The sequence below is a fragment of the Solenopsis invicta genome, chromosome 13 (assembly GCF_016802725.1).
Source record: "Solenopsis invicta isolate M01_SB chromosome 13, UNIL_Sinv_3.0, whole genome shotgun sequence".
Classification (NCBI taxonomy): domain Eukaryota; kingdom Metazoa; phylum Arthropoda; class Insecta; order Hymenoptera; family Formicidae; genus Solenopsis; species Solenopsis invicta.
The window spans coordinates 7,796,465-7,808,744 of NC_052676.1; the positions used below are offsets into that span (position 1 = coordinate 7,796,465).

Below are 12,280 nucleotides of genomic sequence, written 5' to 3' on the forward strand. Positions count from 1 at the left end.
TATACCTTCCGTTGTATATGACATCACTCTGCCGCTGTAAATTGCGCAAAAGTAAGCTTGCTTTTTTTTGACACACATTAAAATGTTTTAATGATTATAGAGCGGAAACTGTTTACTTGAAAGAGATCACGAAACCAAGTCGTATCACTTTCTCTCTCAATTCCGTCAATTAGGAGTATATAGTCTCTTAGAAACTGACGTGGCACATCCTGCATACCTTTACTTCGTCAGCTATTACATTTTTACGACTCTTTGTAATAATAATTATCCTTTTTTATTTTCGTTGCTGTTACTTTCTTTAGATTATATTTAAAATTAAATATAATTTTCAGGCTCTGAAATTATTACTTTCAAAGTTCGAGACGGCAGCCTCGTAAACCACCAGTTGAGGTCAGTTTATTTTCAGTTCCGTTATTTACTTTGTTTCTTAACAATTGATGTGGCACATTTTGCATGTTTTTATTTTGTTACATATTATATTTTTATAAATCTTTCTAATAATAATTACTATTTGTTTTATTCTCGTTATAGTTACTTCTTTCGCATTATATTTAAAATTAAATTTTCAGATTATAAAATTAATATTTTCAGTCAGTGGAAATAGCATTGTAAATCAACTCGTTTAAATTATCTCTTGTTCTCAATTCCATTATTTATATTATTTCTTATGCAATTAATATGCTGTGTTCTACATATTTTTATTTTATCAGTTATTTAATTTTTTAAATAGATATGTTTAAAATAAAATTTTCAGGAAATTATTATTTTCAAGGTTTGAGAGGCGGCAGCCACGCAAAATTAGCCGTTCACGTCATTTTATTTTCAATTCCGTTATTTACATTATTCGTTAACAATAGATGTGGCACAACCTGCACGCCTTTATTTCGCCAGCTATTGTATTTTTACAGTGTATTCTAACGATTGTCATAATTTTTATTATTATTGTTACCTCTTTATTTTTAACAATTGTGTTTGAAATTAAATTTTCAGGTGTAAAATGATCATTTTCGAAGTTTGTAAAGACAGCCTCGTAAACAAATCGTTAAAATCACTATGAATTCTATTAGTTATATTATTTTTGATGTGACACGTCCTACATATTTTTATTCCAAAAGCCATTACGTTTTTATTGTGTATTGTAACAATCGCACAGTTTCTCTCGTTATTATACTATCTCCGGCAAATTTTATTTTTATTATCTCTTCGTTTTTCAAGTAATTACGATTCAAATGAAATTTTCAGATTGGAAAAGTTTATTATTTTTTAAATTGATGGAGGTAATCTCGTAAACCAACTATCTAATAAATCGTTCTTAACTTAATTATTTCTTAATAATTGATGTAGCGCGTTTTGCACATTTTTATTATACTTTTAGTATGCATTAACAATTGTCATAATGTTCTTTTTGTTACATCACAAATATACAGACATTTAATTTTTCCATACGTATGGTAAATTCTTGTCAATTTATTCTTCTCGTTAGAATTATTTTTCCCCTCTTATTTTTCACACGGTTACATTCGAAATAAAATATTCGAGTTGCAAAATTGCTGTTTTCAAGGTCCGAAGCAGTAACCTCGTAAATCCACCGCACAAGCCATCCGGCCCTGCGTTTATAGCATTGCAACGTGAGAGTGAGGTACATACACATTCGCATGCATCAAGAGAGAGAAAGAGAGAGAGCGTTTGCGGCGCGGATAAATCTGTGCAGCTAAAGCTTCCAGTAAAAGTAGCAAACGGTTGGCGTCCTTCTCCGGCGTGCTCACCGCGGAATGCATTTCGCAATTTTATGCTAATTTGGTTAGTCACCCTCGATCAGTGGCAAGCTCGCGAGCGCGGCTGCGAGAAGACGCGTGGGTTAGATTCGATGGAACATGATACGCAGACAATAGCAACGACGACGGCGATTTGGCCTTTCGACACCGTTGCTCATTGTCCGCCGCGCGCCGTCGCGCCGAGCCGCGCCGCGACGTCTTCCATCGTCCGTTCTTTCGGCGATCCGGCTTCACCGGAAAACGGCAAAATGGCTGACCGGTTTCGCGAAGCGATATTCGTGTCGCGCGTCATCCTCTTCCTCTGTCAATATGAGTGTATTAGTATTTAGCGCCGAAATCAAGTGTGTACAAAAGCCTCTAAACACTTGTAACGGGAATAGGAGAGAAGTCACAATTTAGAAAATTCAAATTTGACTTTACACTTTTTGAAGCTTGGAGAAAACGTTGATTTTCGTAGAAGTATAAAATTGTTGCTTTCGGTTTTGGAACGAACGTTGAAATATAACAGTCAAATGAAAACGATAGTTATTAACTATTATACATATATCAGAAATTGTCAATTTTGAGATGGCAAATTTCAGTGAATATTATTTTTAATAAAATATAAAAAGAAAGGAAAGTAAATGTGCACACAAAATTATTTCTGAAGTTGCTTATAGTTAACGTTGCGTATAGATAATTTTACAATTATCTAAATAAAGATAAGATAAAAATAATTTAATTTTAATTTATTGTTTAGATAAAATTATTTAATGTTTTATCCGGGCAATTTTTAAATAATTTTGCTGTTGAGCAAAACACAACTCAGAATATAAAAACAATTGTTTATATTTTTATTTATAATCCTTTATTCCTTAATAATAAGTTTTTAAATAATTCAATTTAACCAAAATTGTGCCTCTTTTAATTTTGACCAATATGCAAATAAAAATCAAAGTTGAAAAACACATAAAGGGAATATACAATATAACTCATATTAATGGCAAAGTTTTATTTATAAAAGTCTCCGAACCAGTTAAAATTTTGTGACAATTTTTATATTGCATTACTATTTTCTAATTTATGCAATTTGTTGTTATCACTTCAAAATATTCTTCTGTTAGGATAAATGGTAACTCGGAAGTTGGCGCTAAGGATAATATTCATATTATCACATTCGTTGTCTTCTTCACATTAACTTAAGTAATTTAAAAAAGATAATACTTTTTTTTATCTAGGAGCAGGAGATAATATAAATTCTAATATGTTTAGAGAAAGATAGAAGGTAAAGCGGTTTCTTCATTTAGATAACTTCATATAGACCATCGTAAACACTGTGTACAGTATATTAATTAAAAGATACATGCAATCAGACTTCTGAAATTTCATATACATAAGCGCGTACATTGTTTTTCTCGTTTAATTTCAAGTTTTACTTAAATTCCCTCACAAAGTTCTGTTAAGATTAATGTATGCCTGCGTATTGCTTCACTATGTTTGAATTAAGGGGTAAAATCTCGAGGGATAATAAATCTCTCTCTCTCTTTCTCTCTAGTGACAATCTCATAGCGAGCGCTAATGGCGGCGAGAGAATAGGAACTTTGCGATGTAAGTTATCCAGGTCAGACAGAGAAAGCAGCAGCCCGGCTGCGCGGTGATACAAGGATCTTATGTAATTCATAATCGCGCGCCTCTCTCGCGGCTATCGAAGCAAGAGTCAGTCGGGAGATTAATCGTGCGTGATCCAATCGCCCGTATGTATATGCGTACACAACCGGCTTGTTTCAAAGTCACAGTTGCGTCCAGTCGAAACCGTTCGACCGAAACCGCGCGCCGCCGTGTCTCAAATGGGTCATGTCTCTTGAACAAAATTCAACCCGTGACCGTTCTGCCTGATAAGAAAGCAGCTTTTAGGAAGTACTTTCTCTCTCTCTCCGCGTTTTTATTATTCGCTCCGTATCATTCACAATCGGACTTTCGTGCTACGCCATGGCGAACCGTTCGCGTGCGATCGCGCCGCGTTTCCTCGCCGTCAATCATTTCCGCCTGTCCATAAAGAGAACACATTACGAGTCTTTAGAATTAAGTGAAATTTATAGCATAATTTCTAACAATTCATTGTGCAGACTTTTCTAGTATCATTCCGATGTTATTATTGTCCAATGAGAGATAAATCTTGTGAAAGTTGGTATGGAAATATCAGGATTTTTATTTTTAATAAAATTTAAAACTATATAAATTGTAGATAACATTCAAACATATACAAGAGAGAGAAAGAGAGAAATGTTTAAAAAGATATTTTTTTCATCATTCGAATAACTTTTTATTTAGCTTATTATTTGAATGAAAGTTTATTTATTATTTGAATTTTTTATTATTGGCATTATTTTCTTTTTTGCATTGTTATTATTATTATTTATAACAGGACTAAAAAATTAGAAAATTTTAATTAAAACTTTGGCAATATATAAAAAATAAGAAATATTCCATTATGTAATAAGAAATAAAAAAAAAAAAATTACTTTTGCTAATCGAATTTATTCCGAAGGGCTCAAATCAATAAAAAATAATTTTTCATTTGAAATTTATTCGTCTAATTTGAATAATACTTTATTTAAATGTAAATTCAATATAATATCAAATAAGATAAATTGCAATATAATAAATAGTTAAATACAACATTCGGAATATACAAAAATATAAATTTTATTTAAATATACATAATAATTTTATTGGAGATAGAATAAAATTCTCATTCAAATAAAATCATGTTTTATTCACAAATAAAATTTTATTCTTTACTTGTTATTCCTTATAGGAATTCAAGATAAAATTCACTCGTTTAGCAGATAGAATTCATTCAACGAGCAATAAATTCCTAATAAACCTAGGTCTAAAGTTCAATCCTTTCAAAGGAACGAATTGGAAACGACTCTTTATGTGTCAAAAGATTCCGCGATTCGCTCGCTTTCAAAAAACTTTATGATGTATCATATAAGTTCCGAATACTTTTTAACATTCTGTATAATCAGGTTGCTAGTTAAGAATAGATATTTTTGAAGTGTTCTCGATGTAAATTTTATCTACAAAAGTGTTGTTAAAAGTATAAAGAAATTTAAAAATAAAATGTATGACGAAGGAATGATTCCAGAAATCTGAAATTTTGTAATTAAATGATGCATTTCACTTAAATCTTTATGAAATGGCAGACTGCCATTTTGCTCTTCACAATCAGAAGTGTCAAAGTGTGTTAGGCATTGCCAGCACAGAACACCGAGTTTAATACAGACGCAGTTGATGTCAGTCTGCCGCAATATTCCGCTCGAATCTGCTGGCATGCTATTAGCCTTTTGCCAGTACATAACACTTAATTAATCTACATTAAAATTCTAATTTAGAATCTGTCTTTATTTAACGCTATACTACATTTACAATTCAGCATGTTATGTCTTCAGATTAAAAACTTTCTTTCACTCCATCACAAGATTTTAAGAGATCTAAATTTTGTTTTGTTTAAGTCAACGCACAAATATAGTTTGAAACTCTTGAAATTTTACACAAGCGTTACTAATGAGGTAGTATTATTTATTTAGGAATTACTGTACTTAAGCCAACAATATATTACGAGGCTGGCGTACAAATCTTTTCGTAATATCTTAATGTAACTGTATTAATTTAGTGATTGTACGTTCGTTTCCGCTTTCACATATTTTTAAAATGGAAGGCACCAGAATTGAGCGAGCATTCGTACTTTTCAATTTTCCGCGATACAGATGGGCGCCGTTAACGGAGTAAACGTCATCCTCCACGGTTTGCAGACTGATGCATTGTCCTTGAATACTTTCGCCTAATCGTGCGTCGGCCGGAATGTCGCGCGCCACGGCACGCCATTTTACAAGCCAACCGCATGAACTTTGTTCCAACATTTGCGAGGTAGACGAGATCCGTCGCGGTACTCTGGGTACCCTCAATTAAACCCCGAGTCGTTCCCCTGTGGATCTACGAGATCGATTTATATTTGTTCTAGTATTAACCTAACTGTTTCTCGTTTATTCTATTTATTCCCATTACACTGCTCACGTGATTACACGGTCAACAACGGATACGAGTAACAAAACTGCACACGTATACAAGCACATGCACACACCGAGGCTAGGCCAGGACTCGAGTTAAATTTCTCGATCCTCAACTGGCCTGGTGAGCTGCCGATGCACAAGAACTGACTGTTAATTTAACCTTCGCTCGTTTCTCAGAACAGGTATACAGATCAGAAACTGAAAATTTTTTGAACACATATGAACACACACGTACACACACATACACACATATGCGCGTGCATACACACTATACGTTTATGTATTCATAATTAGATGTACCTAAAATTTGGTGTAAAAAACATAATTAGCGATATGTATTTAAAGGATAACTTGTATTGTTGACGATTCTTAACAGCTAAATCATTTACTTTCCTTAAAATTGACGTGTGCAGATCAAAAATGTATTCAGAAGTTTTATTCGTGAAGATTAGAATTAGAAAATAGAAGATTTCGATAAAAATACGATTATTACATTTGTAGAATATTTATTTCTTGTCTTTGTTCTTCAAATAATAAAATATTTTTGTTTTAAACTTAAATTTAAAATATTAAAACATAAAGAATATTAAAGTCGTTAAAGATATTTCAGCTTTAAACATTATGTTTTACATTAAAACATTTTTAATATCTATAAACAAAGAAATACATACTTTAATATCTCAAAATTAAATATTTCTTCCATAAATGTATTTATATCATTTTTCATCAAATGATATAGTCGTTTCTGAAGCCAAGTTTAATTCAAATAATTCAAAAATTTTATTTCCTTTTTTTTCTGTCTACAGTTTAAAATTAATTACAGTTTTTTCTTTAAATGTATTTGTAATTTAAAAAAAATTCTGCATTAATAATTAGATACATTTAATTATTAGTACAACTTTTTTTTTTTTTTTTTTTATAAATAACCATAATCTCATTTCTTTAAATGTGTTCGTGATTTTATCTTCTATTTCTAACATAAAAATTAATCCTCTGCTATACATATTTCCTTTAAAAAATATAAAGGTTAAAAATTAAAAATGTAGAAAATGTCAGATACGTCTAATTATTGACACATTTTTTTTTCTTTTATAATTTTCTTTATATCTCTTTACGGAGAGTGTATATAACATAAGATTAATTTTTTATGTTAGAAGTGGAAAAAAAAGACTACAGTTAATCATAAGAAAATGAAAAATTTTGTCAATAATCAGCTATATCTGTTGATTTTTTTAAGAATTTTTTTTATTTTCTCACTTTTTATTTTTTATATATTTTTTTAAATAGAGCACATATAACAGAGAATTATCTGTAACTTTTAATGTTAAAAGTAAAAAATATATGACTATTAATACGGAATTTCTTCAAACTTAATATAACAAAGTATATACTTGTATGTGTTATATTAAATTTTGCAGATTACACTGTAGCTTTTACAAAATTTTAATCTGCAAATTATATCCGTGAAATGACGCGAGAACAAACTTTAACAAGAGTTAATTATCGAAGCTGATTACGATGAGTTAATCTCTCGTCATCAGCAGTGATACATCGATTACGAGCGCGATGATGTGAGACTGCCTATGTGCGATACACGTTCGCGAGGCGATATCGCCGCGACGGGCATCGATGTCTCCGGCGCGCGATGTCTCCGATACCGCTTACGCGAGAGAGATCGATCGCGCCGACGCCGATCGCGAAGCTACTTTCTCAGGCCACTTGCCGCGATCGAGAACTCACCTCTGGATGTGTCAACCGTGCCCTTTGACAGAAACAGGAGCAGCAGTAACTCGTACCAGTTGGCACGGACGATAGGAAGAAGGGACGAGTTTTCAGTGACGTGATTGAAATTCCGTGAAGATCCACGCGGTTCCGAGAGGAATGCGGGTGCGCAGAGGCGATCCAACGGCGAGATCTGCGCGAGATCGCGCACGTTATTTCGCGGGGGGTACGGCTTCGAAACTGCGCGCGAACCGCGGGCCCGCCCCGTCGTCGCGATCTCTTTCAATCCTTTTTTTATCTATCCGAGCGTCGCGGACGATCGAGCAACGACTGGCTTCCACGACGCGATTCCGGATCGTGGTATGCGGCCGCTCGACCTCGCCTAAGAGGAAGGTAACTCGCGCCGCCGCCACGAGGAGCCACCGTACGCCGTGTTTGTACCGTTACGCACGCGGTCCCAGGCTACAGGTGGATCCAGGGGTCTAGAAAAGTCTGAGGAGGGCCGGCTTTAAAGCATTCACCGCCGGCGCTAAAAATCTACAGTTCACGCCACATGCATTGTAGATTTTCAGCGCTGGCAGTCAATTTTGGAACACACGCGGTCATCGTGGTACCGCCATTCGCGCGGGTTTCGAACGTTTGAAACGCTCTGTAAGTCGCCGACGGGACAGCGGCGTACTTACCGGTCTTGGAATCCCCGCACATCACTCCCGTCCCGTCCGGGATTAAGACTGGAAAATTTAAATAAGCGGAGAGAGAGTGCGCGCGTTCTCTTTTGGACTTTTGATTTTCTTCGTTACACTTTTAGGTGCCGCGACGACACCTCCTTTTTTTCTGCACGTTCCACAAATACGAATCCAACGATCTAATTCTAAAATATGCACGCGCGTGTAACGTGCGCGCAATGTAATGCATGTTAATTTATTCGCAGACAAACGTGTTCGGCGCGAGGAAGTGGATGCGAGAGAGATCTCACGTTTCGTGGTCCAGTGAGGATTCCCCAAAGTATGTATGTATCTACGCCGCGCGTTCGCGGATCCGCGCACGTCACATAGCGTGCGCCACGTTGCAGGTGCGTGCAGGTGTGCGTTTTCCCTCCCCAGCCGCGTGCGTTTTCCAAATATGATCGCACGCGGATAAGGTTTCGCGCTGGCCGCGCAGCCACCAGAATTCCTCAAAGAGGTCATCTAATCCGGGGGCCGTTGTCCCCGCAGCCTGATACCGGGTGAGGGGAAGGGGATCCTTTCTAAAGACTTCCGTAACTTCGACGTCACTTTCGTTGTAACCGGGTCTTGACTACGTATCCACGAAACTGACGGAATTCCTGGCGTTCGGAGCATAGGGCGATTCGATAACGCAGGGATCCGATAATAAAAGCCCCTCGAGAAGGTTAGCGTTACACCCGTTAGGTGTAAGGCTACTACTTGGAAAAATATTCTGATTCAAAAACAAACAGAGACAAGTGACTGTACGGCAAGTGTTTTATTACAAGACGTATTCAATGAAATTAGAAGATATTATGGATAAAAAATGATTAAATAATCACATAAACAAGAAATAACATTTTGACAGTTAATAAATTGAAATAATAGGAGAGCACAAGCCTAAATGTGTGTGTAAAAACAGAATTAATAAAAGCAAGCCTTATTCGATTATAGCTAAATCTTAATGTTGATATGTCTTTTGTGATTAAGAACACTTTCAAATTCATTAATGTCCAAATTATATAAATATTACAGTACAATGATCACAAAATAAGTATGTATATTAACATTTTTTTTCACTTTCTCTTCCATAAGTGTTTGCAATTCGGTATTGCATACACAAGTTTCATGTTTTTAGATTTTTTAATAAATTTATAAAATTCTTCACAATTCAAGTTGAATTAATTCAGAACATAATTCTATCTTCACCAGTTTCATGTGCATTCGTGAAACTTAAAAGATACTTCATATTCTGTATGATTAAATTAAAACGTCATTTATCCTAATTTTATACTTTTCAGTTCTGTTTCTAAATGCCATTACACAAAAAAGTATTAAAATTAAATTTAATTTTTTGTTATTAAAAGTTATGTAAAATATTTTATATTTTGCGTAACTGGGAATGATAATTAACAAATCCAGAACCTGGACACAAATTTTTAAAACACAAAGTGTTCAACTTTAAGTGAATGAGTTAGAAGCTTTGATTTAGGCAATACACATGTTGCGTTATATATACGTCGATGTCAAAATCAATTAAATTTGTTAAAAAAAAAAAAAAAAAAAAAATTAATTTTACAATATTAAAATGTTGTACTTCTATTTTCGTTTTTTAAATACTTAAAAATATTTTAGTTTTAAACGATGCTTAGATATAAAAATGTTTAGATATAAAAAATATAAAAATGTTTAAAACTATTAAACATTTTAGTCTTATATCTTAACATTTTTTAAAATTGAAACATTTTTAAGTACTTAAAAAACGAAGATAGTAATAAAATATTTTAATATCTCAAAATTAAAAACTTCGAGCATTATTGTTAATAAAGAGAAAGATTTAAATTATATTGTACACTAAAAACCAAAAAAATATAAAGATTTTAAAGACATGTCCTTACTTTAGTGAGATTTATTTTTAATAAGTAAATATCCACGCAGAACGGAAGCTTGTAATAGCAACAGCGCAATGTTGCAGAGATATATTGCAAAGAATTCTTTTCTAAATATTACCCCAGCAATATTGCAGAAATGTTTTAAAAGTATATAAGATAATGTGCCCTACATTTCACGTACATATCACAGCCATTAGATGATAGCAGCGGAGTTTTACTTCTCGTAATTAAAAAACCACAGAGTATAGATTTTTACTCACATTTTAATGACATAATTCTTTGAAGGAATGAGTCTCTTTTTTGTTCAATTTATATAACTTTGTATACAAATTATATTTATAATTAATAAAGTAAAAATTTAAATTAATAAAATATTTATTGTCATATTCAACTTTCTATGATAAAATGATATGCATACTGGTAATGATTGCCTATATAACAAGAAATTACTAATTTGGATATATTAACGTTATTCAAGTTTTTGTACAGTGAGTAATGAAGAGATAGATCACAGTAATGACTCTCTATTACTTTCTAATTTGTAATCTTTTTAGTTGTGAAGGATGCACTTTAATGCCTTAAGAAAGTAATCACTCTTTTACGAAGAACATTATACGTACATACGCTACATTTATGAATAGGTAAGAAGTTCTATTGTTATCTTTGAAGCAGGTTTCCTTAAAAATCCTTTGCATGTTCCTGCTTCAAATGTTTCTTCAGTATAATATTACGTTTTTAACTTTGACATAAAACTACAATTCATGATCGAAAAATAGTCGATATATACGTAACATTATAATAATTAAAGAATAATCAAATCCTTGTTTGTTATTTGCTTTCGATCAATCTTATATAAATGCAATATTTTACCGATAACAAAGTAAAGTTTCTTAAAAATATAAAAATCCTACCTTGTAATTAATACTGTAATTTACTGTACAGTAATGAAAAACATTAAACTCAATTAAAATTAAACTAAATGACATGGGAATGTAACGAGGTAACGCAAAACATTGTACACCGACTTTTACAGATATTCTCTCGCTTTCATAGCGAAAACTGTATTCGCATCAATAGGAAAATAAGCAAAAATAGATTAAAGGCAGCGCTTTGCCGCCTGAAATCCCGCTACGTTAACGGGCTGAACGGAATTGTTTTTTTTTCCCTTTTGCGGCTTTTGCGTGTTTCACTTTATTTTATCATCGCGCGCAAGGTACCTGCTTATCCTCGATTTAGCTAACTTTTCTATCTGGCGAATGTAACGAGCAAGTAACGACGCCGTTATTTTTGCAGCAGGCATTCCTGATCGCGTTGCAAGTGAATTAAACCAAATCCACCTTAGCGCGAACGTGATGGGAATGGGGGAAATGGGTAATGGGACATGCGTTCCACTAATTTTATCGCCGCAGTGTATGCGACATTATTTACACACTTATTTAGAGCGTCACGTTTTAATTACCGTTAAAATTCTTCAGCCTGTAAAAGATCATCGACAACAAACTCGAATTGTAATGATGAATCAAGTAAAGAGTACCTCAGTTCTAAATGCTCGTTGTTATAATTGCTGAATTTAATTAGAAATTATATGGATCTCAGATCGAATAGAAGAAGGCAATTGCAAAAATTATTTGTTACAAGGACGAAGTCAATCGTAAGCGATGTTGATCTCATTCCCTTCTCACTTTCCTATTTAGTTCTTCGATTATCTCGAGTGCTGGCAAATAAATGAACAACTTAACAAATGAACATACGAGTGGTAATTAAGTTGCAATTCCCAATTAACTACTTTGAAATTTAATTGGCTGCCACCGATCGGACCCCTGTTCGCCGCTCAGCAATGTGACCGCATGCACCGTAATATCGCAAGTATGCGAGCAATGCACCGTAGGTTTCCATTCACCGTTCCTTCGATTTCACGAGCGAAGGATACGCGGCAGCCTTCGGCAATCGGAGGAATTCCTTAATGACTATGACCAGCGATGCGTTTCTATCTTCGACAAGAAAAATAAAAAAAAAACAGTTTAACCCGCTTTTTTTTCGTTATTTGTTTACGCGACGATTTAGAATGTTCGCCGCATTAAACGACGTTGAAACAGGGAAATATAACGGTTAAAAAATTTCTAACAAAAATA

At 33.8% G+C, this 12,280-nt stretch overlaps 1 protein-coding gene across 1 annotated transcript in view; it reads right to left on the reverse strand.

Moving 5' to 3' along the window:
- The window catches only part of LOC105203252 (unconventional myosin-XV), a 62,613-nt gene extending 54,698 nt beyond the window's left edge, over positions 1–7,915 (reverse strand). Inside the window, exon 1 of the mRNA XM_039456364.1 lies at positions 7,571–7,915. The gene's annotated coding sequence lies outside the window, so the exon portion shown is untranslated. The remainder of the gene's footprint in view (positions 1–7,570) is intronic.
- Positions 7,916–12,280: the final 4,365 nt, after the last annotated feature.